The sequence below is a fragment of the Pituophis catenifer genome, unplaced genomic scaffold (genome assembly GCF_029215685.1).
Source record: "Pituophis catenifer annectens isolate HBS135680 unplaced genomic scaffold, rPitCat1.0.hap2 SCAF_8, whole genome shotgun sequence".
Taxonomy (NCBI): Eukaryota; Metazoa; Chordata; class Lepidosauria; order Squamata; family Colubridae; genus Pituophis; species Pituophis catenifer.
The window spans coordinates 32,884,199-32,909,874 of NW_027256888.1; the positions used below are offsets into that span (position 1 = coordinate 32,884,199).

General features: G+C 42.4%; 1 protein-coding gene across 1 annotated transcript in view; it reads left to right on the forward strand.

The window, feature by feature from the left end:
• Positions 1–25,676, forward strand: part of GALNTL6 (polypeptide N-acetylgalactosaminyltransferase like 6) — a 971,551-nt gene that overhangs the window by 805,899 nt on the left and 139,976 nt on the right. The gene's annotated exons all lie outside the window — the stretch shown is intronic.

A 25,676-nucleotide genomic window follows, 5' to 3' on the forward strand; every position in this document is an offset into this window, starting at 1 on the left:
AAAGACCAGATCCACATATATAGGTTCAAGTAAACTGATTTATTGCTGAACAGCCTATGCACGGAAACTTCTCAACTAAAAACATCTGCTCAGAATTAGATCCAAAATCCAAAGGATGATTGGACTTAGTCTACTTGTGACTATGTAGGGATTCCAGATGGATCCCTCTTTTAAACTTCACTCCCATGTTTTGCTACTCCTCCTACAAAATAGATGGAAATGAATAATAGCCAAGTATTGTTTTCAGTTTATAGAGCCAAAGTACCTATTTAGCCACTGATCTTCAAATGGCACTAATAGAAATTATTCTCCAGTACAATTGGGAAAAGACCCCCCAATTTGGAGAGTCTAATATACCAACAGCATCAGTGGTGGGTTGCTCCCGGTTCGCACCGGTTCACAAGAACTGGTAGTAAAAATTTTTAGTAGTTCGGAAAATCGGTAATAACATTGGCTGGCCACGCCCCCAAACCGGTCCCCGGCCCAGTCGCCGCTCGCTTACCCCGCCCACCTCATCAGAGGTTTTTTTTTTCTTTCAAAAGCATTTTTGGCTGAAAAAATGCTTTTAAAAGTTTTTTTAAAAGCCTCTGATGATCACGTGGCTCAGCTGGGATCATCAGAGGCTTCTGAAAGCATTTTTTCTACAACCTCTTCAGCCAAAGAGGTTGTAGGAAAAAAAATCCCTTTAAAAGCCTCTGGCGATCCCAGCAGATTTGCCTGATCATCAGAAGCTTCTAAAAGCATTTTTTTCTGCAACCTCTTAAGGTTATAGAAGAAATGCTTTTAAAAGTTAAAAAAAAAAAAGTGGCCATGCCCACCCAGTCACATTACCTCCCCAAGCCACGCCTACAAAATAAGCCATGCCCACAGAACCGGTAGTAAAAAAATTTAGAACCCATCCCTGGACAGCATTGAATGGCTTCATTGAATTTTGGAATTCTGTTATTGTGAATAAATTGGTTATTGTTTGGTTGCTTTATATCAAGTTGCCTTATTAAAAGTTTGCCTTCTGATTCTAGGATTATACTATTTTTGGTTCCGAGTAGGCTTCTGCTCCCCAAGAAAACCCTGTCAGACTTTTCCAGGGTTTAGGGGCCCTACTGGAAAAGCAAGTAGAAGCTATGGACAAGTAGCACTTTGTCCAACTTGAGTTGGTATGTCAATTGCAAGTCTACCTAGAACAAGATACTCTAAAGGCAGTCATACTTGTTGCCCAGTTATCTTCCCATATGAAGTACTATAAGCTACAAAGTACTGCCATGGAGAACACTTCAACTGGTCCATATGCGTACAGGAAAGTGTAGTTAATGTCATGTAATATCTTTGCAGTAAGTGTTGCACCATCTACTGGTATATTTCCAAATGCAATTAAGTGTGGATTACTATCTATGCAGCCCAGTGGTGAAATTCAATTTTTTTTACTACCAGTTCTGTGGGCGTGGCTTGGTAGGCATGGTGTGGCTTGGTGGGCTTGGCTTGGTGGGTATGGCAGGGGACAGATCCTGCAAAATCTCCATTCCCCACTCCACTCCAGGGGAAGGATACTGCAAAATCCCCATTCCCTCCCCACTCCTGGGGGAAGGATATTGCAAAATCTCCATTCCCACCACACTCTAAGGCCAGCCAGAGGTGGTATTTGCCAGTTCTCTGAACTACTCAAAATTTCCGCTACCGGTTCTCTGAACTACTCAAAATTTCTGCTACTAGTTCTCAAGAATCTGTCAGAATCTGCTGGATTTCACCCCTGATACAGCCCTATATGAATCAGGGTGTTAGATCGGCACAGGAAATGGAAGACGCGACCAGCTCGTTACATAAGTAACTTTATTTGGAAACAGTAACAAGACTGGCTGTGCGCTGCCGGAGCTCTCTTTATATTCGCTCCGGCAGTCGCACCGCCCCTGACAGTGATTCAAACTTTCCCGCTCGATGGCTGGCAGCCAATCCGGGCAGATGTCCTTATAAGGACATAACACTCCTCCCCTCCTAGTCGAAAACAGTCAATCCTCATTAATAAAAGTCACGTAATCGCGCAGGTACGTAGGATGCCTCGGCACCCTAGTTGACCTGCGCAGTCTCACTTCTTCCTCATCCCCGACCTGGACGGATGGGGCTCCTGCGTCTCCTGGCTCCCTCGGTTCGGGCTCGGTTCGGCTGGCGAGTGTGCGGGGGTCACCCTCAGCGCCTCCGGCCGAACCACAGACCTTGGATGGCTGGTTCTGGTGGTCTTCCTCCTGGCCTGTGGATCTATCGTCTCGTTGTGGTTGCTCGGTGCCGACCTGGGAAGAGCGTCTGAGTCTCGGTAAGTCCCAGGCTGTCACTTGCTCCTCCCCGGTCTCCCGGGCTCTGCGGTTCGGTTGTGGTTCGGCTCGTTGTCGTCTGGGGGGTGTCTTGGATCGGTGCCCTCGGGTCCGGTCTGCCAGCGATGGGTGGTGTTGGCTCCGGTCATGGTGTCCGGCCTCACAGGGGTGGTGCCGGTCTCCTTGGTCAGGGTGGTGGAGGCCTTCCTCGCCGGGCTGACGTTGGCCTACCCCGTCGGGTCGGCGGTGGCCGTCCTGGTCGGGTTGTTGTTGCGGGGCTACCTCCGCGGGTTGGTGGAGGTCTCCCCTGCCGGGGTAACACAGGCCTTCCTGGCCGGGGTGTTGTTGGCTTTCCCTTCGCCCTAGTCCCTGGTCTACCGCAGATTGGTGGCTGGGGTCTTCTGGGCTGGGTTGTCGTTGCTGGGTTGTCCCCTGTGCTGGGTGGGGGTCCCCCTTGCCGGGGTGTTGTGTGCCACCCTCACCCATGGGCTGTGGTGTGCCCACCTCGGATGGTTCCCGGTCTACTTGCCTGGAGTGGAGGTCTCCCTGGCAGGGCTGTCGTTGGTCGCCTTTGCTGGAGGGGTGCGATGCTTCCTCCCTGGGCAGGTCCCGGTCTACTCGTGGGCTGTCTTGGCGGTCCCTTGCCCTGGAGTGACAGGTGCCCACCTCGCTGGGCTGGTGTTGCCATCCCTCCTGCGGCAGGTCCCGGTCTACCGCTCTGGACTGTCGGTGTGTTAGCGCCTGGTAGTGTGCTTGGCCGGCCTCATCGGGGTGTTGGTGGTCTGCCTCGCCTGCGTGTGGTAGGCCTACCTCGTCAGGGTGTCGTAGGCCTACCCTGCCGGGGTGTTGTAGGCCTGCCTCGTCGGGGTGTTGCAGGCCTACCTCGTCGGGGTGTTGCAGGCCTACCTCGTCAGGCTGGTTTCCTTCCGATCCTTTCCACCTTTTCCGGAGCTGGTCGATGTGACGTCTACAGACCTGTCCATCTTCCAACTCCACAGTATAGGACTTGGGGCCGGTTGGGTTGTCTATCTTCCCTTTCAGCCACTTAGGAGAGCCATGGAAATTGAGCGCAAAAATCGGATCTCCTTTGCTGAAGGCGCGAAGCGAGTGGCTGGCTGTTGCGGTCACTTCCGGGCTGTATTGGGGGTGCAGCTGGTCCAGTGGTGACCTCAACCTTCTGCCCATCAACATCTCGGCCGGGCTCTTGTGGGTGGTGGCATGTGGCGTGATGTGCTGGGTGAGAAGGAAGTTATCAATTCTTTCCTGCCAGTCCCCCGTGTCCATCTTGGTGAGTGCCTCCTTGGTGAGTTTCACCATCCGTTCAGCCTGTCCATTCCCAGCAGGCCTGTAGGGGGCGGACAGGGCATGGCGGATGCCCAGTCCGGCCAGGAATGCCTCCATGGCCAGGGACGTGAGTTGGGGCCCGTTGTCGGAAACCAGCACATCCAGCAGTCCATGGGTGGCGAAAAGGCGGCGTAGGGCCCTGATCGTCGCTTCCATTGTGGTAGATGCCATGGGTACCACCTCGAGCCACTTGGAGAAGGCATCGACGACAATGAGTAGGTGGCGCCCCTGCATCGGACCCGCGAAGTCGATATGGATCCTCAACCAGGGGTTGCTGGGGGTCTCCCACTTTGCTGTCTCAGCTTGTGGAGGCACTGGGCGTATTTCTTGGCACGGGTCACATCTGGAGACCCATTCTTCAATGTCTCTGTCCAGTGATCGCCACCAGACGTAACTCCGTGCCAGGGCTTTCATGCGGACGATGCCTGGGTGCCCGTTATGTAATGTCTCTAGTGCTCTCCGTTGCAGAGTGCTTGGGATCAGCACCCTGTCTCCCCATAGCAAACAGCCCTTCATTGTGGACAGCTCCTTTTGCTTCCTGACGAATGCGCTGAATTTCTCCTCCATCTTCTCCGTTGGCCACCCCCTGAGGATCCAGGATTTCACTTGGCGGAGTGTGGAGTCCTTTTGGGTGTGGACGGCCACGTCTGCGGAAGAGACTGGACAGCTGGTGTCGTTGTCTATGTGGAAGAAGTGGAGTGTGGGGGCTGGGTCTTCCACTGGATCCTTCAATGGGCATCTGCTCAGTGCGTCGGCGTTTCCTATGGTTGTGCCTGGCTGGTGCATGAGCTTGTAGGAATAGCCGGCTAGGAAGATGGCCCATCTCGTCATTTGCGGGGACATGAAGGTCGGGGTGGGTTGGTCACCTGCGAGGAGTCCCAGGAGTGGCTTGTGATCAGTCACTATGGTGAAGCTCCTCCCGTAGACGTATTCATGGAAACGTTTTACTCCTGCGACGATGGCCAGGGCTTCTTTGTCCAGCTGGCTGTAGTTGCATTCCGCGCCGGACATGGTCTTTGAGAAGTATGCTATTGGGGCTTCAGAGCCATTGGCAGCTCGTGGCTGAGGACTGCCCCCACCCCGTAGGGCGATGCGTCGCAGGTGAGCTTGATTGGGAGCGTCTCGTTGTACTGGATGAGGATGCTTTTGGAAGTTAAAAGTCCTTTCACAGCCCGGAATGCTGCTTCCTCTTCTTGGCCCCACTTCCAGGAAGCCGCTTTCCCCAGCAGGCGGTGGAGTGGCTCAGCAACTGTGGCTTTCTGTTTGAGAAACATTGCATAGAAGTTAAGCAATCCAAGGAATGCCTGAAGTTCCGTTTTGTTTTTGGGGCCTCGGAGCTTCATGGATGGCTTTCACTTTTGATTTGGTGGGGTGGATACCAGTGCTATCTATGAGATAGCCCAGGAACTCGACTTCCTGTACTCCTAGGATGCACTTGTCTCTCCTGACTCTCAAGCCCTTGGCCTTGAATCGCTGCAGGACGAGCCTGAGTCTTTCAAGGAGTTGTGCCTGTGAGTCTCCGGAGATCAGTACATCGTCAAAGTATGGCACCACCCCTGGAACGCCTTGGAGAAGGCGTTCCATCATGGATTGGAAAATGCCGGGGACAGCGCTGACTCCAAATTGGAGACGGTTGCATTTGAATGCCCCCCTGTGTGTGACTATGGTTTGTGCCTCCGCCGTTTTTTCGTCCACTGGCAGTTGCTGGTAAGCCTGGGCCAGGTCCAGTTTGGCAAAAATTGAGCCAGTCCCCAGGGAATGCAGCAGGTGTTGCACCACTGGGACTGGGTATGCGCTCTGTGCCAACGCCTTGTTGATGGTACAATGATAGTCAGCGCAGATGCGCACAGATCCATCATGCTTCAGTGGGGTCACAATGGGGGTTTCCCATGAGGCATGATCGATCGGTTCCAGGACGCCCTGGGCGATCAGCTTATCCAGCTGCTCGTCTACTTTTGGCCGCAAGGCAAATGGAAGCCGGCGGGGCTTCAGCCTGATTGGGGTGATACCCTTGTCCAGATTAAAAGAGATTGGCCTCCCCACAAATTTCCCCAGCTTACCATCGAAGACTTCCTTGAACTCTTCGATGAGGTTGTCGAGTTCATCCCTGTGAATTTGGTGGATGCCTCCGATTGATAGCCCCAGTGGCTTAAACCACTCCACTCCTAGCAGGTTCGGTCGGCTGTGCTCCACGACTGTGATGGGAAGCTTGCCTTGGAACTGGTTGTGGGAGACTCGGATGTTGGCTCTTCCTAAGACTCCGATGTGGTTTCCCCCAAAATCAACGAGCTTGGAGTGTAGTGGCTTCAGGTCTCTTTTGCTGATGCTGGGTTGCAGGTGCTTCAGCTGATGCCAATCCATTATGGAGTAGACCGAGCCCGAGTCTACCTCCATTGAGCAGGGTGATCCTTCCACGTGGATGGTCACCTGGAACTTGGTGGCATTGTCTGAGTTTGTGTGGGCGATGGTCGTCTGGTGGACCGCTCCGCTCCTGGGAAATTCGTCATCTCTGCGTCTAGATTGGCCAGAGGACCGATTGGATGATCTCTGGTAATCTTTTCGATTTTCGCGGGGACGGTGGCTGGAGGGCTCTGGGGCCGGTTCCTCGGCTCTGCAAGCTTCGGTGATGTGACCCCTTCTGTTGCAGCGTCTGCAGGTCGCATCTCTCCACTTGCAGGTTGCCCTGGCATGGTCCCCTCTGCAGCTGGCACAGCGCTCCCCCTTGTAGCTTCTTTGAGCGGTTTCCCGCCTTGGGGGTCTGGATACCTTGTGGACGGTGGACTCTTCCTCCGACTCCGATCCAGCTGTGGAACCCTCAGTTGATGATTGTGTGGCACTGCGAATCTTGTGGATTCCCTTTGCCCTGCTTACCGCGGCTGCCGCTTTTTCTGAAATTTCGGATGCGGTAGCTTCCTCCACCACATCCTTGAGCACGAGTTTCTTCCTGCTCAGGAATTTCTTTTGCAGGCCTCTGTCCCTCATGCCGAAAACCACGCGGTCAGCAATGGCGTTGTCCACATGGTCAAACTCACAGCTGGCTGCGATTTGGCGCAGGGTGGCCATGAATTCTTTGATGGTCTCACCTTCCTTCTGATCCCTCTGATGGAAGGTGAACCGGTTCACCACTGGTGTTCCTGTTGGGGCATACTGGTCCTCTAGGATCTGCAGCAGGTCCGTCCATGGTACTTCTTTGATGTCCCGTGGTGCCACAAGATCGATGGCCATGTCGAGGACTTCTGAGCCGCAGTTGGCCAGGAAAATGCCTTTTTTCCGGTCATCATCAGCATCCCTGATATTGTTGCCTCTCAGGTATTGCCGAAATTTGACCACGTAGGATTTCCACTTGTCCTTCCCTGGGCGGAATGGAGCAAGGGCTGGCAATGTGACTTCAGCAGATGCCATGCCTTCGGAAATGCCTACTGGTGGTTTCAGCTGTCGAGTAGCTTGGTCTTGGTTGGCTTCGCGCCACAAGGTCCGTTGCTTGGTTCTAGTCCTTCGTCGCCAGTGTTAGATCGGCGCAGGAAATGGAAGACGTGACCAGCTCGTTACATAAGTAACTTTATTTGGAAACAGTAACAAGACTGGCTGTGCGCTGCCAGAGCTCTCTTTATATTCGCTCCGGCAGTCGCACCACCCCTGACAGTGATTCAAACTTTCCCGCTCGATGGCTGGCAGCCAATCCGGGCGGATGTCCTTATAAGGACATAACACAGGGAACGGGTACCTATGAAACATCCTTTCTCAGATTACGTCTGTCTATCTCAACTGAATGCATTGCTAAAAGTCTCCATTAAATTCTCACTCTCACTACAGTGAGAACTGAACTGAAAGTGAGTATTCCCTAAGGAAGCTCCCCTCCTATGGAACAGCCTGTCCTTTTAGGCCAAAGTGGCACCTACTTCTGCATTGGCTTCATGATTTTGCTGTTTGACTGCTCTTTAGAGTCTTTTTAAGATTTAGGCAATTTAGAGATTAATAAAATAAATGCATAGATTAAAAGTATCGTGATATACAGATATATTTTGATAATAAATAGTGTTAACTAGGCTTTTATGAATTACTTTGAGTACTTTTATTTTATATTTTACTTTAAAATTGAAAAAATCTACAGACTGTTATTTGAGTTAAAATATTTTATGCTAAAATATAAGAGAAATAAAATCAGTAACATAAGGTCAGCTTGCCTGTTGCCTTGGGCAACCAATTCCATATGTCAACAGAATACTGATTTAAGTGCCTTGACTTCAAAATTTGAAGAAGAAGAAAATGAACATATTCCAATGGAGAAAATATAATTTGTTTTCCTCTTTTAAAGAATGGTAAAGTACTTCCTTTAAAATGTTTTAAATAACCCTGCCAAGAACTCCAGTTCTTCTCCTTTTTTTTTTTTTTTTTGTGCTAAATATAAGTGAGAAAAAATATTTTCAAAATGGTTAGATCAGAATGATTTCTATGCATTTACCTATTTAATTGCTCTGGTTTGGATCTTGAGATAAATTGATTTACAAAGGAAAAAATATACAGAAAGATTTCCTGTTCTCTGCTTTCCCTAGCAGTTATCCTTAACTTGAAAAGTCCTTTTTTTGGAAAAAGATTGAAAAATATAGTGATTTGCAAATTGACGTTGAGCGATTATGGAGGAAGAAATCAGTGGTTGTACCAATAGTAATAGGAACCTTTGAAGTAGTACCCAAAGGGTTGCCTAAGATACATGGGAATTTTGAACTTATTAGACCTGAATATTTTAACTTTGCAAAAGAACAGCCTAATCAGAACTGCCCTGTATACTCAGATATAACCTTAACAGGTCTTAGGACCTTGGTTAGGACTTGAATTGTTAAGTTTTTACCAGTTCCAGACTGTGAATCAAATGGAAGATTAACAACAACAACAACAACAACAACAACAACAACAACAACAACAACAACGATGATGATGATGATGGAGGAGAAGGAGGAAGAGGAGGAGGGAAAGGAGAAGGAGAAAAAGCTCTTTGGTCCCAGACTGTGAATCAGACTAAAGATTAACAACAACAACAATAGTGAGGATGAGGAGGAGGAGGAGGAGGAGGAGGAGGAGGAGGAGGAGGAGGAGGAGGAGGAGAAAAGAAGAAGAAGAAGAAGAAGAGGAAGAGGAAGAAATTCAATCCTTGGTTAGGACTTGAACTGTTTTTACCAGTCCCAGACTTGAGCTGAATTGAAAATTAACTATAATAACAACAAGATTGATAAAAATTATTAATTTCCCCCCATTCCAAGAAAAGTAGCCCAACTGATTATTTTTGTGTCCATCCTGTGATTGGACTAGGTAAAATAGACAGTTTTGAGTTACCATAGTAATTTGATGAAAAGCAGAAATTTGTTAAAGCATTAGATATATTTGAATTTCAAGTGGTTTCTGGATGTGGATCCCAGGTTGGTGATGCAGTTGGTAGATGGAGAATGGGTAAGTATGAGTTTTATTATACAATTGTAAAATGCTATTCCATTATGTCCAGTGAAAAACACACAGTGCACTTCTGCACACATTTACGCTATCTGTGCGTATCAATATTTTACCATGTTCACATAGAAAAGGGGCACGTTTTGGTGATTAAGGACCATGTTCATTGGGCTAGGGATTTGGGTACTTTTTTTGTCTTTTTACATAAGCTATTCTATTTTTGATTTATGTTGCAATTTCCATTTGTTTTCCATCACCTCAGAATGATGGGAAACTACTATGACACTATAGTAGTATATATGTAGTATATATATAGTAGGTCTGAACAGACTTGGGAGTTGTGGCAGCCCTGAGATCATAGGATACCCCACCCCAAACTAGATAGATAGATTCTAAGAAACTTTATGAAATTTATAGATTCAGGATTAGCAAGGAGTTGAACAAATTAGACAATATTCACAAAGGTGCTTTCCTTATTATGGAATCCCATTATACACAATAGATTCAGGATTATAACAATTTATTTCAGCATTCTTTGTATAGAATTCTTTGACTTTTCTATCTCTGTGCTCTCCATTGCAAGCTCAGTAAAGCTGCAGTGGAGCTCTTGCTCCTCAACTGAACTCAATAGTTAAGACAGTCATTTAGGTTGACCCTCCTCTCTTCCACAAAGAATGAGGCAAAGTAACCCCTTATTCCTCCTTTCTTCTGTCCACCCCCACCCCCATCCCGCTAATTGTATCTATTTATGCATGCAGTGTTACTCTCATTAATGTTAGAAATTCATTTTCAGAATAAGATTAACCTTATCTTGCCACTTACAAGGTTACTAAATAAGCTTTAATAACATCATATTAATATTGTTAAACATTAGACTATTTAGTGCTATATTTTATGTGAATTAGAAGAATTACTTCAAATGAGAAAGTAAGGCTATACTGTATATTTGTTACTCCTGACTTTAAGAGTTAGCAGACTTACCACTCTCAACTAATTGCTGCAAAGAATGTTTAGATTTAATTAATTTTCAGATGGCCAATCCAGGCGTAAAAATCAAATGCTGCTGAATAGCACATTGCTGAGGTTATATCTCCATCTACTGACAAGAAAAATGAATGTAATATAAAAATATTTACAGTGAATTTTTTTTTATTCAGAAAGAATAATTAATTACAAATTTACTGTTTGTCAAGGACATTTATTCATTAAATCATATCTATCTTGGTAGCCCAGAGTCTTTTTGTTAGCTCAGAGTGTTTTGAAGTGAAGCTTCTCACATTGTGCCATTACATGACATTGCATGCTGACAATTTAAGGTGCCTGGAGGAGGCAGTTTGAGATAAGGTGAGTGATCCACTCAGCTCTAACTAGTCTGATATGAGGCCACTCCCCTTTCACCTGTGCACTGGGTTCTATGCTTGTTCTGCAATGCTGTTTTAGCTGTGAGGAATCTCACCTTAGAGGTTGCTACCTCAACCAAGAGCTTGTGAAACCCACAGCACTCAACAGTTGGACACTATACATAGCACTTCTCCTTTTCAATCCTGGGGTCTTTCTATAGGTCAGATGATCTGTGGGAGAAAATGGTCATAGAAAATGGGCAGGAAGTCTTCTCTGCATTTAGCATTGCAATGGCTGTGAAAGAGATTGGAAGATCCATTTCTGTAGCCACTTTATTCACTATTGTTAAAGGTTACTGCAAGAGAAATGGTGTGAGCCAAAGAAATCACCCACATTTCTCTTTCTTCCCTACCTTATAATGGGTCTTATTTGATGTGCCAAATAAGAGAGAGAGTTGAAGAAGTGGAATGGCTGAGGGAAAAGGAAGAGGAAGATAGAAGAAATGAAGAATCAAAGAATGGAATGGAATGGAATGGAATGGAATGGAATGGAATGGAATGGAATGGAATGGAATAGAATAGAATAGAATAGAATAGAATAGAATAGAATAGAATAGAATTCTTTATTGGCCAAATGTGATTGGACACAGAAGGAATTTGTCTTGGTGCATATCCTCTTGGTGTATATCAAAGGAGGAAAAGAGAGGAAAATGAAGAAAAGAGCAGAAGGAACTGAAATAGAATAAGCCAAAGGAAGCAAAGGAAGCAGTTCCTAGAAAGAGGAGCCGACAAGCAAGTGCCAGCCATCTGCGAGCAATCATCAGGTGCAGCACTACTAAAATGGTTACAATGATACCAGAAGCAGCCATACAACCCAGTAATGGAAATAGAAAGTTAGAAGATTCAGAGAGTCTTCCAGAGTCCAGATGTTGGCAAACCAAGATTTTTACAGCATGAATATAGAATGGTCACCACTGGTGGCCAGCAGAATGGAATACCTAAAGCAGATAAAGACTTCAAAAGGCAGCAAAGAAATAAACAATGTCAACCAGCCTCCAGCTAGTACTGAGCCAAGAAAATGAATGTGGGGTAGATTAGATGGGAAAAGACTGGAGAAAAACTAAAAGTGAGCCTTTACAGTGGTTGTATAAATCTAAATGTTTGTTGTTCTCTCACTATCTTGGGGTTCTTTTATGTTTTTATTCCTTTGTTTTTGTTCGTTTTTGTTGTTATTTAGGTCCAATTGTTTTTATATTGTGTTTTGTGTGTGTTTTATATTGAGTTTAAGTATTCTGTTTGAAAGATGCCCAGAGTTACTTTTTTGTGAGATAGAAGCTATAAATTTTCTAAATAAAGAAATGCTTTGAAATCAGTACCTGAAATGGGAAAATAGTTAAGAATAGTTAAAAGTGTGTGAGAGGAAATGCTACAGTACTCTGCATTTAGAAAATGAATCATAAAATGTAAGCAGATACAACTATAACATTGCAAATAAAGTAAAATTAAATAAAAAGTAAGATAAAACAATACAGAATAAATGGAGGAATAAAGATTCCTTGGTGCTCTCTGAGCTTGGTTGTTTTCTTGTAGAAATTTCATTACCCAAACTGCATGGCTATCCAACAAAATGGATATCCATGCAACTTTATCATAAAATGCCTGACTACTCAACCTAATGCAGCACAATCAACACAAGCGCTAAAAAGAATAACTCTGCCATACATCAAGAATATCTCAGAAACCACCAATAGACTACTACTACAACATGGAATCAGTGTAGCACACAAGCCAACTAAATCCTTCAAAAACATGCTAAACTAAATGACCTTGCAGCCCCAGAAGAGAAAAACATGAGTCATCTACAACATAATGTCTACAACAACCACTGAGTAGGACAAATAGGCAAAAGAATGGCAGAATACATCCATTAACACCAACTAGCAGTCAGAAGACATGATGAAAACCCTTTAATTTTACAGCATATCGACAGACTTAACCATAGTTTTAATTGGGAAACTCTGACCATCCTAGACCAAAAACACTAGGGAATTTATAGAAGCCTGGCACTCTGACAAATTAGCCATCAATAGGCACTTAGACATAAACAATATCTATGTACTATGCAAAAGAGATGATCAGCAAGCCAAAAAGGAAACAAAAAGACCAAACACCTCCCACCAGCAATCAACACCCAGATGAGCATAGATCAACTCAAAGATTAACATCAGATCTACAATCAAATAAGCAATATCCCAATCAAGAAACTGCCAAACAATCTAACAGTAAACAGCCCAACCAAAACAAAGAGAAATTCACCAAGACCACTCCTGCCAATTCTGAGAGGGCAAACCACTAGGGCAGGGCTGTCAAACTTGTGGATGCATCACGCACTGGCCACATCCATGTCCAGTTTAGCGAATGGGAAAAAGTCCCAATACACCGTGGCTATGCAAGTTTGATACCCCTGCACTAGGGTATAAATTGAGATCATCAAGCCCCACTCTCTACTAGCACTGATGTTACCTAATTTAGGTAATGAAATTTCTTCAAGAAAACAACCAAGCTCAGAGAGCACCAAGGATTCCTCATTTCAACTCTGAGCTACAAATATTCTCCATTATATGCAGAAATAAATTTAGGGTAACACAAATTCTTCCCACCTCCATATAGCAAAAATGGATGATCCCAAAAAAGGAAACTATTACCTAACTTTCTCACTAGTTATTTGTTCCAGATGAGAAATAGTTAATACTTCTTCAGATGTGAGCTTTCATTAAGTTGTTTTCTCTATGGAGATGAATCCCTCTTTACATGAGCAGGGCTCTTAAAGAATAATGAAAAAAAAAACATGTCTGAACTGGAGCTATAAAGTTTTTAATTTTTTTCTACATTGCTGCTTTCCAGATGTATGTAGAGTATGATTCCCAACAACTAAGGTTAGTTTAGGAAAACCAATCTAATATTCCAAGCCATTTATGTTTTAATATCAAGAACTACAGAGCTTTTGAAAATAGAACTGTTAATAATATTTGGCTTTTTTTTCTTCTTTCTTTTCTTTCTTTTTAATAGTATTTCAATTTCAGAAAAAAACACAAAAACTTAGAATGTGATATTCCATTCCATAAGTTCATAAATTATCTAAATGAATCTTTTTAATTACCTCAAGTTTTACACATTCAGCATAATATTTCTTTCTTCTCTTATTGCATCACTTTTTTCTTCAAAACCTACCAACAGTTGCAAAGTATGAATTACTGTTCTACTCACAGAACACAATAAGATTGATGCATGGTAAAATACCCAACCATTTCAGTAATAAATTATGAAAATACATTCATTATCCACTTTATATCTCAATACAGGTAGTCCATGTTTTACAACAGTTCACTTAGTGATATTCAAAGTTACACCAGCACTGAAAAAAGTGACTTATGACCATTTTTCACAGTTATGACCATTGCAGCATCCCATGGTCATGTGATTTACATTCAGATGCTTGACAGCTGACTCACATTTATGACAGTTGCAGTATCCTGGGGTCATGTGATCACCTTTTGTGACCTTCTGACAAGCAAAGTCAATGGAGAAACCAGATTCACTTAAAAACCATGTTACTAATTTAACAATTGCAGTGATTCACTTAACAAATGTGGCAAGAAAAATTGTAAAATGGGACAAAACTCACTTAACAAATTTCTCACATAGCAACATAAATTTTGGGCTGAAGTGTGATTGTAAATTGAGGACTACCTATAATGATGTCTGAGCAAACAGTTAGGGACTATGCATAACAAATGAAGTATAACTATTTATCAATGGATTTCCCCCCCAGTGAGTTTAGGTGAATTTCCCCTCCATTTTATCTAAAGGAGTTAAAATTAATATTTTGCCTTTCCCCCCACCCCTTTGCAATAGCATCCTAAATATGTTTTCAGACTTGAAGGAATTGCATTTAATTTACTATGCATATTAATACAAGCATTTTTAAGTGGTTCCAAATATTCTTAAACTTCTACCTTGGCAACACACCATTAGGACTGCCAGGGAGTAAGACAGAAGGCTGTATTTTCAGAATACATATTTTATAACTTTGTCACATTAATATTGTATAGTTATTTGAGGAAAGACTTAGATCAGTTCATCTTACTGAAGTCTCTGAAGGTGATAAAAACTTCAACACATGATGTCAATGACTTAGTGCAGATCTTATCTGGCCAATTGGAACTGTGTTGGGGAAATATTTATTAAATGAGAATCATTTTGAAAATGAAACTCTGTATAATTTCATTGCATTAAATCAAACACCATGTTAACTAGAAAGTCAAATCTGCTCCTTTGCTTTTAGGAATTATTTTTTGTTTCTATAAATCAGTATTTTAGGCGTTAAATGCTGGATTGGCAATGCTAGTGATGTTAAGTCATCACTGACTTAACAAATACAAAACAGCAGAGCATCAGATACAGGAAAAACCAATATTTAATCCAGAGATAAGCATCATGCTGTTAATGAACATCCTCTAGCTGAGTGCCTCCAGGCTCCTTGTCTCTTTCATCCTATCAATTTTTTAAAAAATAAATAAATTAATTAAAAATAATAAATGAATGGAAGGCTGGCATGCTACAGAATGAAATGCAAGATTCCGGTATACTTTTTAATTTTCAAAATGCTTCTGGATTCCATGTGAGTCCCAGAAACATTCTTAGAATTTTTTTTAAAAAATATAGATCTTTATGTATTGGTTGAAATTTTGTCCAACCAGCCATTTAAATAAAAGGAAGAAGGATCAGCAGTAATAATGTATCATTGAGGATGAGAGTTACCAGGACAGAACTGCACCCATTTGTTTTCTGATATGGATGCTTTGTACAGGATGTGTTCATCATGACAGGATTATGTAACCATGATTTCCCTGATATGTTCACAAAATTCTAAGAAGCCTCTGTCTAGAGACCTCTCTCCAAACTTGTCTACCTATATTTGGGGCTATCTTTATCTATAGTATGCATACACTTTACAAGTGGTGGCATGAACCATCAAAAACCACATCCAAGATTCATTTGGACTGTTTGGACTGTTCAATTTTTAAATACAAAATGAAGATTGAATCTTCTCCTTGTTCCTGCAAATAACAACACAATACCAAGGAACCCCCGTGGTCATTATAAGCAGGTAAAAGGAAAATTATCAATTCTTTTTTTGAGAAAAGCAATAATTGCTTTTTAAAGCTTTTGTGGTGGCACAATTTAGCCCCATGAATCCAGGGTCGCTAAGAGTTCTTAATGGACAACTGCCATAAGAGACTTAGAGATACAAAAATTTCATCGGAATCCCTGGACTAACTCTCCAGCCCTTTAAAAGCTGTGTAATACAATATCCAGACTCTAAATTTTCCTTCTGGGTTTCTTGGCACAGTTCCATGCCATTACTAATTCCACTCTTTTAAATTTCTAGCTCACAGCACAAGATGTGCAGACAGTCAAGAAAGATACTGTCGCTCAGAGAGTCCTTTGGCATTTTTAGGGAAATTGTTGCATGGTTTTCAAGGTTCTGCCACTGATATGCTTTTCTTCCTGCAATTTCCAGGGAAGCCAAACTTGTAAGGCAAAAGCTTTTCTTTATTAACTCATTGCATGTGTATACTGTATGTCTCTTTGTTCAACCTCAGAAAAAGATTTCCAGGATGCCATCATTTGATTTTTTTTCCCCCACTTTGGTGTCCCTGATCCTATACAGAGCCACAACCTCATTTTAAAGTGCACAAGTGCAACTGATACTTATTCAATATTTACCATGAAGCAGAAGTTTAAATATAGACTGAAGAAACTGTTTAGGTCAGTGTTTTTTTCAAATTTGGAAACATTAACATGTGTGGACTTCAGCTCCGAGAATTCCTCATGTTTGGCAATGTTGGCTGGAGAATACTGTGAGTTAAAGTCCACACATCTTAAGGTTCCCAAGTTTGAGGGGGGGAAATGGTTTAGCTTCAAAAAGCAAAAAAGCATCAGTGGTTTTATTCTAACATGGGTTATTTCTTTCCATTATTTGCATCATTTTCATGCTTTCAGATCACTTATTATTATAGTTCCTAATTATCATAGTGCTTTCATTTTATAAAAAAAGTTGTGTATTTTACATATTGACTGAACTCTACCTTTCCTTTTTGCCAAGAATGGCATATAAAGTCAGACAAAGTAATTGCATTGTAAGAGTATACTAATTTCTTTCTTGGGCCTGCATTTGGGAAGCGTACTTTTCACCCTTTCTCACAACCAAAAACTTTTTTTTTCTTTCTGAACCTCTCTATCAGGGCAGCAAACTCCTGTGCTATATTTCTGAAAGCTTTTTGTACTCTGTGCTTGAAAGAGCAGTGGCAATGCTATTACCCTGTCATTGGAGTTGATAAAGTATCTTGAACAGCCCCAAATGAGAAAATTCTCATCAATATAAGGACTGCCTAGAGTTTATGTAGTGCAATTGAGATATATTTTTCTCTGTAGATCACTCTTAAAAGCTGAGGGGAACCTGGTACTGTGAAGGCTTAAAAGGGACACTGTGGTTTACAAGCCATGCAATTATGATATAGAGCCAAAATAATATTTTGTATATTGAAGACATCAGTTCTGACTTGGTGTACATAGAATTTGGAGGGGGGGGGGAAATACCACAGGAATTATTTTTAATGTAATTAATGCATACTAATTCCCATGCCTTTCTTTAAAAGGTTGGCCTTTTTCATAATAAATAACAATTGTAGTGATTTGTTAAGCTGTTTAATATTGTTAAGAAATAAAATGTAATCTAGGTTTGTATAAATGGAACTTTCAGAAATAGCTAAAGTAGTGTATTAAAGCTGTACGTCTCCAAGGGTGAAGTTGGCCTGAATACTAATTAGACCATTTGAATTGTTGCCATTCTACAAATGGTCTGTTAAAATGAAAGCTTTTATTTAATAAAGTGTCTTTAATATTAAAAACTGAATATCAATCTGATGTGCCAAATAAAATATTACAAAGGTTAACATCATCAGCTATGGAAGATGATGTTTTGGTTCTGCCCTGCCTGCCAACGGGCATCCAGAATTTTATTAATTCTTAACTATATTTGACTAATTAGTGATGTTATTTAGCATTGAGGTGATATTTTAATCAAGAGATAAGAATAATATGATGGATAGTTATGCTGTAGCATTCAGATGCATTTTTCATCACTTCAAGAAAATCAGAGATGAGTCATCTAGTCAGTATAGAGAAGTTCCTTGAAAGAGGCATTATTTCATCCACTTAAATAAAGGGGATCTTGAATAGTTCTTTGTTTATTTGTCCATTTAAAGCCTTTTTATCCTACCTCTCAGCCAAAAAGGCTGGTAGAGCATTTGCACACCATCAGTGAAAGAAAATGTATCAAAATAGCAGGAGAAAGATATGAGGAAGGAAGAAACTAAATCTTCTTCTGACAGATATTTCATCACATAGTCACCTAGGTGATTGGTATTTGGCACTTACGAGGATTCCTGTTCTCTTGGTAAAAATAATGTTCATTAATACTTTTTGCTTATGTAATTGCTAATGCTATTAATACTGAGTGGGAGATGAGGGGGCCCAAAGGCAGATATAGTTAAGAGAGAAGGGCATTATTTTTTTTCAAAAAAAAAATATCCTTGTTTTATCTGGCTCTTTTAATTGAGATATACTCTGTTTTCCCCAAAATAAGACATCCCCTGATAATAAGGCTAATCGGGCTTTTGAGCGCATGGCAATAAGGCCAAGCGCTTATTTTAGGGTTCAAAAAAATGTAAGACAGGGTCTTATTTTTGGGGAAACACAGTAGTATTTTTATATGGTTTTTATGTTTTTAATTGTACACTCAGAGTCACCCTGTGATTGAGATGGGCAGCCTCTAATTGTAATAAATAAATAAAATTAAGAGTATTCAACTTTACAATTCTGCTTTAAGTATTTTGAACTCTATGGTTTTTATTCTCAATTGTTATTATTCTATGACCCTTTTAATTTAAAAAAAGAAAAAACTACTCTAAGTGCCTTTGCTTGATAACAGCCATTCAAAATGCTGTTGTGACTTTTATGACCCAAGATGACTGTTGGGTATAGATGACTGTTGTTTTATGTTTTCCGGAAAAGCAATCCTCAGAAAAATTGCCAGACTATTCTGCAAAACAGCTGATCTTTATATGGTCTGGAGAAAACATGGCATTTTCTGAAGTTTTCCAGAAGATTTCATGTCCAAAGATGGAACTTTTTGTTCCATCTTTGTTCCATTTTGTTTCCATCTAGTATTGTGTTTTTTAACTGTGGATTTAAATGTTTGTTGTATTAATAATTGTATCTAATCTCGTGTTAACTTGAGTGCCTTTTAATAAGAAATGTTAAATAATGAAATGAAACCAGGCCTACAGCAAAGTGCCAACTTCTAGAGTCTTTTTTGTTTTAAAAAAGTACACATCACATAGCCACCTTCTTAAAACTGAAACTACTAGAAGTTGCTGCCCAGAGTTTTACTGGAAGTATGCACAGCAAGCTTCAGGTAGCAGAAAATATCCTCAGGGAATACAGATGGTGGCAAGATATACCTCACTGGCTGCCTTCTGTTAAATTAGTATTTTGTGACTGGTCACATACCTCATATTATTCATTTTATGACTACATGAGCACACATTACAGCCATTTGGTAAGAACATCTAATAATGTTCTCAAACAGTTGAAAAAAACTTGCTGATTCCTGGGATAGTCATATATTTGGGATGCATTCTTAAACTTCTTAAAGATCTGGATGTAGCATGTTATACAGTATATATACTTACAATGAGGTAAGATTTGTGTGTGTGTCTGTAAGATATATATATTTTGCAGGGTCGTGCTGAGGATTTTGTGCAATTCCTGCATGATAAAGTCACTCGGATTCGGGAAGGCTTGGACTCCGACTGGGTGAGTCCAGGGGGGGAGACGGGGGTAGGTCTTGAGAATATTATCTGGGAGGAGTTTGATCCTGTGGCTCCCGAGGATGTGGACAGGGTTCTGGGTAAGATTAGTGCTTCCACATGTTTATTGGACCCGTGTCCCTCCTGGTTGGTACTGGCCTCTCGGGAGGTTACACGAGGCTGGCTCCAGGGGATTATAAATGCTTCCTTGAGTGAGGGTGCCTTTCCCGACGCCTTGAAAGAGGCGGTGGTGAGGCCCCTCCTCAAGAAGCCATCCCTGGACCCGGCTGAATTAGCCAACTACCGTCCGGTCTCCAACCTTCGTTTTGTAGCAAAAGTTGTTGAGAGTGTGGTGGCACGACAGCTTCCCCGGTACCTGGATGAAGCTATCTATCTGGACCCGTACCAGTCGGGCTTCAGGCAGGGGTACAGCACAGAAACGGCATTGGTCGCAATGGTGGATGATCTCTGGAGGGTTTGGGACAGGGGCTGTTCCTCTGTCCTGGTCCTATTAGACCTCAGCGGCTTTTGATACAATCAACCATGGTATCATGCTGCAGCGGTTGAGGGGGTTAGGAATAGGGGGCACCGTGCTATGGTGGTTCTCCTTCCTCTCCGACCGCTCGCAGTTTGTGTTGGCAGGGGGGCAGAGGTCGACCTCACGGCGCCTCGCTTGGGAAGTGCCAGAAGGGTCAGTCCTCTCGCCCCTTCTGTTCAACATTTATGTGAAGCCGCTGGGTGAGATCATCCATGGTTTTGGGGTGAGAGTCCATCAGTACGCTGATGATACTCAGCTGTACATCTCCACCCCAGACCACCCCAATGATGCCCTTGGTGTGATGTCTCGCTGCCTGGAGGCCGTGCGGGTCTGGATGGGGAGAAATAGGCTCAGACTCAACCCTGCCAAGACCGAGTGGCTGTGGCCCCCGGTGTCCCGATATAGTCAGCTGGTGCCATCGCTGACTATTGGGGGTGAATCTTTGCCCCCCATGGAGAGGGCTCGTAATCTGGGTGTCCTCCTGGATGCACGGCTGTCTTTAGAAGAGCATATGACGGCCGTGGCCAGGGGGGCTTTTTATCAGGTTCGCCTGATTCACCAGTTGCAGCCCTTTCTGGACCAGAAGGCCTTGCGCATGGTCACTCACACCCTGGTCACCTCCTGGCTGGGAGACTCAGATAGCTATTTCTGCCTTATAAGGCTTCATCAGTGAGCCACACCCTCTTCTCAAGTATCCTCCCTGTAAAGGTACAATGTTTCTTTTTCTTCCTTTTTTGTAGGCTTTTATGTGCATATTCTTTCTAGCCAGGTTTTACCTACATAAGCTATGATGTTATGCAGCCCTGGTTCTTTTTTATAAGCCCAGAAACTTGTGAATGAGATTTCACAGACGTTTCGACAGAATCTCATCTGCCAGCATCAGGCTTATGTTAGGGGTCTTTTGCAGTAACTGCCGTTACTATTTCAAATCTGGTGCTGGTAGTCTGGGATGGCTCCACCTTTTCATTCTGATTGGTTGGGAGTCCCAGTCTGTGTTTATTGGCTTGGCTTCGGGTGTATGGTCGTTTTTTCTCCACCAGGTGGCAGGGTTTCATCTTTGTGGCTGGCTGGAATGTGATTTGGCTGGAACTTGTGGCAACACAGGCCTTTTGATGAACCCTTGATCTATGTTTTATATTTTGTGTTAAGATTCATCTATCTATGAGAGCAGGTTTCCAAATAGTGGGCAGACGGGAAGTGTCATCACGTTTATTCATGCAATATGGTCTTTTCTCTATTTCAATGGCCTCTCCGATTATTCTGCCATTGAGATGTTCTATTTTTGCAACTGTTTTTGTGTTATTAAAATTAATATTATGTCCTGTTGTATTTGTGTGTTGAACTAATGATGATGTGTGTTCTTACTTTTGTATTGAGTTTTTGTGTTCCTCGATGTGCACACTCATTCTTCTGTTGGTCTGTTCAATATATGTTGATGGGCAGGAAGCACATCATATATGTACATGTGTGTGTATATGTATATGTATATATGTATATGTATACACACACACACACACACAAATCTTACTTCATTGTAATAGATATTACAACCTTTAGTCTATAGACGTGAATATTTCATAGACTTGAGCTAACAAGAATTGAATGATGTACATTATTGAAATTTGAATTCCTGTTTTCATTAATACGTTTTCCTACATAAGTTTCATTTTTCAACCTATGCCCTTTTGTATGACACAAGATGCCATATGTTTCTTATAGGAAACAACCGTTTGAAGCCATAGGAAGTTATGAAGCTTGTTGGCTCACCAGTGTTACTAATCAGCTGCATCTGGAATGTAGACCATATATATTTTTCTAATCCTGCTTTATTTCCTTAAGAGCATGTGTTTCTGTTTATTGTGTTGGTCTCAGCCTTTGATTTGACTTCCTGACTATAGATTTGCTTGAAAATTCCAATCCTGCCTTCCCTAGAATGTTCAAAATGGTAATGCTATTTGGGGAATTTTGGGATATCAAGCCCATACATAATGAGTGTGTTATTGAGAAAAGTTATTCTCCTCATAACTTTTTTTTTCTAGATCATTGAATTATTCAGATGTGCTCCTTCTTAGGCTTTCTATTTGTTTCCAGCCAGTGGTGGGTTTCAACCGGTGTTACCACTAGTTCACTTAGCGCAAGCACTTTGTCGGAACCGGTTTGCTCTCACCTCACCACCTCCACTACCAGCTCGCCTGAACCAGGGAGAACCGGTAGCAATTCACCACTGTTTCCAGCCCAAATATAGGTCACTTTATTGCATTCCATATACAGTATGAAACAAACTTCAGTGGTACTTTTAGTTTTCTGAACTCTGAACTGTTTACAAATCACATATGGAGTTTTTTTTTTTTTTTGAAGAGTATAAGGGTACTGCATTATTAATTCTCACAACTTCAGAGAAAAAGATCTATTCTTTTTCTTATTTCTCAACAACCTGTCAAGTAGCTTTTAAATTCCACCTGAAGTGTGGATGCAGGTTGCAAAAAATAGAACTGATTGAGTTTTCCTTTTTCATATTTTCCCTCTTCCTTTAGAAAACATGATTACATTTAACAGCACATTAACTATGGATATTCTCATCCAAACCTAAGTGGATCTAAACTGAAAAACAGCACTGGATTTCCATTGTTTATTGCTTTGTAATCCTACCAGTACAGCAGGACTTTAAAATCCAGTCTGAGGTGAATTTTCTTGGCAGAGGGAGAAGCAAAGGTGCTTTCGTTTTAGATTCTGTACAGGGAGCTCCTGACTGTTGAGTTGTCACCTTGGGAAATGTGAATCTATTTGCCACTCCCAGAATATAGCATCATGGTGTCCAAAAGGTATTGCTACTGACAGGGTGATTTATGAGGGAAGAAAACCCACTAAAACTGAGCATGCTGTATCAAATATGTTTGTAGTTGTTGACTCTTTCTTGGGAATAGAAGAGACAGAGATAGAATGCTGACTTTTGCAAAGCTCATTTTTCTCCAAGGAACATACTTCATTTCTTTCCTTCTATTATTCATTGCCAAGACACCAAGTCTTCTAATGAATAAAGGTCTTGTTCTTCTAAGTCTATAATACCCATTAAAGATGGAAAGATCTTGTCAGAAGTCCACTTTAATTGACCTTAAAAGACAAGTTTAGTTTGATTATATTGCTTTTCTGTCTCTGATGAAAGACTGAGGCTGATAAAGCTTATGAATTAGAGTCTAATCTCTCAAGGAGTGATGCTAATTTTCTTGTCCTTAGCATTTGTTTTGGGTCTTCTATTTGGATTTTATTTTAAGAAAAATGTTGCTAACTATGCCTGCATTTACAGCAAAACATGGATGCACCTTGCAAAATACTGCTATGATTAAACAAATCAAAACAGAACATTATTTTATGAAAAGTTTCTGTAATGTTATTTATTTTTTATCTATTTTATCTATTTATCTATTTGATTTTTACTGCTGTAATGCTATATTTAATGTCACACGACAACACTATAGCTCTAATAAAAAGCTGAAAAGTATAATTTACAGAGAAATATATGAGGTAGCCATAACTAGTGGTGGGCTGCTGCTGGTTCGGACTGGTTCAGGCAAACCAGTAGTTCTGATGATCAGCTGGCCACGCCTGCCTGCACCGACCCTGTCCTGCCCTATATTTCTTTCTTTCTCACTCAGCTGATTCGCACAGCACAGCTGATTTCTGCACCTCCACTGTTCTATTTACGGGGGTTGCCTTAGAATGTAAGCAGCTGAGCTTCAAATTGCTATATTTTGAATGCTGCGCACAAGTACATTAGGTACATACACACGCGAAGCACACACTGACCGAACCGGTTGTTAAACCGGTTGCAGCCCACCACTGGCCATAACCCTATTGTATCGCATCTTTAATTGCTGCAACTTTGCTTTTAGTGGGGTGTATCCCGGACCTATTGATCAGGTAGCCCAGGAATTCTACCCAAGGCACTGCTATTTGACATTTCTTGCATTTGTCTTTAAGTCCAGCTTCTCTAAATTTAGTGAGGACAGCTCTCAAATGATCAAATAGTGTTTTTTTGTTGGCAGCGGACACCAGGACATCATCAAAATAAGGTACTACCCCAGGAATACCCTGCAATAGCCATTCCATGATACTTTGGAACAGTCCTGATGCCACGCTCATGCCAAATTGTAGCTGGCGACACTTGAATGCACCTCTGTGCATGACAATCATCTATGCTTCGTCTGTGCTGTCATCGACTGGCAACTGCTGGTATTCCTGTGCCAGGTTGAGCTTAGCAAATGTGTTCCCTTTTCCCAATGAATGAAGCAAATGCTGAATGATGGATATGGGATACGCGCTCTGTTGTAGGGCCTTATTGATGGTATATTTATGGTCTGCGCAGAGGCAGACTGATCCATCAGCCTTAATAGGCGTGACGATAGGGGTTCCCCACTGGGCATGATCAATGGATTCAAGGATTCCCTGGCCAATTAGTTTATCCAATTCTTTATTGATTTTGTGTTTGAGGGCAAGGGGGACCCTTCACAATTTAAGCCTAATTGGGGCAATTTTGGGGTCTAGGCTGAAAGAAATAGGTGTTCCTTTATACTTGCCCAGGCCGTTGCTGAATATGTCCTCAAGCTCTCGGATGAGGTCATCTGTGTTGTTGTGGTGGACGGTGTTGATTCCGGTCACCCCCAATCTGAGGGCCTCGAACCAATCCAAGCCGAGCAGGCTTGGTAATGCACCAACGATGACAGTTAGTTTCAGGGGTCCGGAGAACTCACTAAATCTGACCCAGAAGGTTCCACTCTCCATGACAGGGATGCGGTTCCCCTGGTAATCTTTCAGTTGTATTCTTTGAGGACTTAGGTCTCTCTTCTTGATGCCTGGCACCGCCTTCCTGATTGTCTCCCAGGAAATGATCGTCAGTGATGACCCCATGTCAATTTCCATGTCGCATTGCAAGTCCTCTATCTGAATGGCAACATGTATTTTCTTTGCTTTTGAGGAGCTTGTTTGCTTGATGTTGGTTTGATACGCGTCCTTTTCCTCAGTTGGTGGGTCCTCTCTGCGCCTGGACTATGCCGGCTTCCATCTGTCAGCTGGCATTGGGTTGCCATCATGTGCGAAATATTGCAGGCTGGCTAGCATGGCAGACTTTTGCGAGATACCCCTTTTGATTGCATCTCTGGCACACTGTCTCTTTAGATCTGCACATACCCTGGAGTGCTTGCCCCCACATCCTGCACACATTGGCTGTCTTCCCTCTGCATCTGGGAATACCTTCTTTTTCTCCCTCTCCAATTGTAACCAGCAGATGTCATTTTCATCTTCCGATGACTTGATTAGCTCGGCGTTCTCCTGGTGGACTGCGGAGGATTGGCGCGAAGTCGTTGCATTTCCCGCCTTTTGTAGGGCTGCCGCAGATTTATGTGATGACTCTGTTGCTCTAGCCTCATCGAGTGATATCTGTAGAATGGTAACCTTCTTCCCTATACACCAAAAAGTACAATAAATACAGTAGAACCACACTTTTGTTTCTTTAATTTGCTTCTTTCTCTCTTCTGCTTTATGATTATGTGTGTATGCATAGAGACAGACAGACAGACAGACAGACAGACAGACAGACAGACAGAGAGTATTTGCTGGTATTCTTGTGTTGAAACATTAATATTCTTTCTAACAAATCTTACTTATTAGAGCATTGAGAGACATGTTCCAGAATTCACCATTTTCATACAAGATGCTACAAGAGAACGATGACACACGGTTTATGTGATGAAGATGTTTGTAGATGGGCTTAAGCCTCTGT